Source organism: Salvelinus namaycush, chromosome 5 (assembly GCF_016432855.1).
Source record: "Salvelinus namaycush isolate Seneca chromosome 5, SaNama_1.0, whole genome shotgun sequence".
In the NCBI taxonomy this organism is placed as follows: Eukaryota; Metazoa; Chordata; class Actinopteri; order Salmoniformes; family Salmonidae; genus Salvelinus; species Salvelinus namaycush.
Window position 1 is genome coordinate 925,820 of NC_052311.1, and position 3,968 is coordinate 929,787.

Consider the following 3,968-nt stretch of genomic DNA (forward strand, 5'->3'; position numbering starts at 1 on the left):
AGGCAAGAAGGGTTCATTGGAAGGCAAGAAGGGGTCATTGGAAGGCAAGAAGGGGTCATTGGAAGGCAAAGAAGGGGTCATTGGAAGGCTAGAAGGGGTCATTGGAAGGCAAGAAGGGGTCATTGGAAGACTAGAAGGGGTCATTGGAAGGCAAGAAGGGGTCATTGGAAGGCTAGAAGGGGTCATTGGAAGGCTAGAAGGGGTCATTGGAAGGCTAGAAGGGGTCATTGGAAGGCTAGAAGGGGTCATTGGAAGGCAAGAAGGGGTCATTGGAAGGCTAGAAGGGTTCATTGGAAGGCAAGAAGGGGTCATTGGAAGGCAAGAAGGGGTCATTGGAAGGCAAGAAGGGTTCATTGGAAGGCTAGAAGGGGTCATTGGAAGGCAAGAAGGGGTCATTGGAAGGCTAGAAGGGGTCATTGGAAGGCAAGAAGGGGTCATTGGAAGGCAAGAAGGGGTCATTGGAAGGCTAGAAGGGGTCATTGGAAGGCTAGAAGGGTTCATTGGAAGGCAAGAAGGGTTCATTGGAAGGCTAGAAGGGGTCATTGGAAGGCTAGAAGGGGTCATTGGAAGGCTAGAAGGGGTCATTGGAAGGCTAGAAGGGTTCATTGGAAGGCAAGAAGGGTTCATTGGAAGGCTAGAACTGGTAATTGGAAGGCTAGAAGGGGTCATTGGAAGGCTAGAAGGGGTCATTGGAAGGCTAGAAGGGTTCATTGGAAGGCTAGAAGGGGTCATTGGAAGGCAAGAAGGGGTCATTGGAAGGCTAGAAGGGGTCATTGGAAGGCAAGAAGGGGTCATTGGAAGGCAAGAAAGGGTCATTGGGAGGCTAGAAGGGGTCATTGGAAGGCTAGAAGGGTTCATTGGAAGTCTAGAAGGGGTCATTGGAAGGCTGAAAGGGGTCATTGGAAGGTTGGAAGGGGTCATTGGAAGGCTAGACAGGGTCATTGGAAGGCAAGAAGGGTTCGTTGGAAGGCAAGAATGGGTCATTGGAAGGCTAGAAGGGGTCATTGGAAGGCTAGAAGGGGTCATTGGAAGGCAAGAAGGGTTCATTGGAAGGCTAGAAGGGGTCATTGGAAGGCTAGAAGGGGTCATTGGAAGTAGAAGGAGTCATTGGAAGGCTAGAAGGGGTCCTTGGAAGGCTAGAAGGGGTCCTTGGAAGGCTAAAAGGGTCCTTGGAAGGCTAGAAGGGGTCATTGGAAGGCAAGACGGGGTCATTGGAAGGCAAGAAGGGTTCGTTGGAAGGCTAGAAGGGGTCATTGGAAGGCAAGAATGGGTCATTGGAAGGCTAGAAGGGGTCATTGGAAGGCTTATAAGGGGCTTGAAGGCTAGAAGGGGTCCTTGAAGGCTGAAGTGGGTCATTGGAAGTAGAAGGAAGGGGTCATTGGAGGCTGGGCAGGAGCTAGAAGGGTCATTGGAAGAGGCATGAAGGTAGAAGGGTCATTGGAAGCAAGAAGGGTTCATTGGAAGGCAAGAAGGGTTCATTGGAAGGCAGAAGGGTTCATTGGAAGGCTAGAAGGGGTCATGGAAGGCAAGAAGGGGTCATTGGAAGGCTAGAAGGGGTCATTAGAAGGCTAGAAGGGGTCATTGGAAAGTTAGAAGGGGTCATTGGAAGGCTAGAAGGGGTCATTGGAAGGCTAGAAGGGGTCATTGGAGGCTAGAAGGGGTCATTGGAAGGCTAGAAGGGGTCATTGGAAGGCAAAAGAAGGGGTCATTGGAAGGCTAGAAGGGGTCATTGGAAGGCAAGAAGGGGGCATTGGAAGGCAGAGGGTCATTGGCAAGGCATACAGGGGTCATTGGAAGGCTAGAAGGGGTCATTGGAAGGCTAGAAGGGGTCTTGGAAGGCAAGAATGGGTCATTGGAAGGCAAGAAGGGTTCATTGGAAGGCAAGAAGGGTCATTGTAAGGCTAAAGGGGTCATTGGAAGGCAGAAGGGGTCTTGGAAGTAAAGGGTCCTTGGAAGGCTAGAAGGGGTCATTGGAAGGCAAGAAGGGGTCATTGGAAGGCAAGAAGGGTTCGTTGGAAGGCTAGAAGGGGTCATTGGAAGGCAAGAAGGGTTCATTGGAAGGCTAGAAGGGGTCTTGGAAGGCAAGAATGGGTCATTGGCAGGCAAGAAGGGTTCATTGGAAGGCTAGAACTGGTCATTGGAAGGCTAGAAGGGGTCATTGGAAGGCTAGAAGGGGTCATTGGAAGGCTAGAAGGGGTCATTGGAAGGCTAGAAGGGGTCTTGGAAGGCTAGAAGGGTCTTGGAAGCTAGAAGGGGTCATTGGAAGCAGAAGGGTCATTGGATGGCAAGAAAGGGTCATTGGAAGGCTAGAAGGGGTCATTGAAGGCTAGAGGGGTCATTGGAAGGCAGAAGGGTTCATTGGGAAGGCTAGAAGGGTCATTGGAAAGGCTAGAAGGGTCATTGGAAGGCTAGAAGGGGTCATTGGAAGGCTAGAAGGGGTCTTGAAGGCAAGAATGGTCCATTGGAAGGAAGGGCATTGGAAGGCAGAAGGTCATTGGAAGGCTAGAAGGGGTCATTGGAAGGCTAGAAGGGGTCATTGGAAGGCTAGAAGGGTCCTTGAAGGCAGAAGGGGTCATTGGAAGGCTAGAAAGGGTCATTGGAAGGCTAGAAGTGGTCATTGGAAGGCAAGAAGGGGTTCATTGGAGGCTAGAAGGGGTCTTGGAAGGCAAGAAGGTCTGGAGTGGCAAGAAGGGTCATGGAAGGCTAGAAGGGTCATTGGAAGGCTAGAAGGGTCATTGGAAGGCAAGTCAGGGGGTCATTGGAGAGGGGTCTGGAAGCAAGAAGGTCATTGGAAAGGCTAGAAGGGGTCATTGGAAGGCAAGAGTGGCATTTGGAAGCAAGAAGGGGTCATTGGAAGGCATAGAAGGGTCATTGGAAGGCAAAGAAGGGTCATTGAAGGCTAGAAAGGGGTCATTGGAAGGCAAAGAAGGGGTCATTGGAAAGGTCTAGGAAGGGGTCATTGGAAGGCTGAAAGGGTCATTGGAAGTCTGGCTAGGGGTCATTGGAAGGTAGAGGGGTCTTAGAAGGCTAGAAAGGTCATTGGAAGGCAAGAAGGGTCTTGGAAGGCAAATGGTCTTGGAAGGCTAAAGGGGACATTGGAAGGCTAGAAGGGGTCATTGGAAGCAAAGAAGGGTTCGTTGGAAGGCTAGAAGGGGTCATTGGAAGGCTAGAAGGGTTCATTGGAAGGCTAGAAGGGGTCCTTGGAAGGCTAGAAGGGGTCCTTGGAAGGCTAAAAGGGTCCTTGGAAGGCTAGAAGGGGTCATTGGAAGGCAAGACGGGGTCATTGGAAGGCAAGAAGGGTTCGTTGGAAGGCTAGAAGGGGTCATTGGAAGGCAAGAAGGGTTCATCGGAAGGCAAGAAGGGGTCATTGGAAGGCAAGAAGGGGTCATTGAAAGGCAAGAAGGGGTCATTGGAAGGCAAAGAAGGGGTCATTGGAAGGCTAGAAGGGGTCATTGGAAGGCAAAAGAAGGGGTCATTGAAGTAAAGGGGGTCATTGGAAGGCTAAGGGTCTTGGAAGGCTAGAAGGGGTCATTGGAAGGCTAGAAGGGGTCTTGGAAGGCTAGAAGGGGTCATTGGAAGGCTAGAAGGGGTCATTGGAAGGCTAGAAGAGGTCATTGGAAGGCAGAAGGGTTCACTTGGAAGGCTAAAGGGTCATTGGAAGGCTAGAAGGTCATTGGAAGGCAGAAGGGGTCATTGCATGTTGGAAGGCTAGAAGGGGTCATTGGACAGGCTTAGAAGTGGGCATTGGAAGGCTAGAAGGGGTCATTGGAGGCTAGAAGGGTTCATTGGAAGGCAAGAAGGCTTCATTGAGGCAGAAGGGGTCATGACAAGGACGGTTCATTGGATGGGCAAGAAGGGGTCATTGGAAGGCTAGAGGTGTCATCTGAAGGCTAGAAGGGGTCTTGGAAGGCAAGAATGGGTCATTGGAAGGCAAGAAGGGGTCATTGGAAGGCTAGAAGGGGTCATTG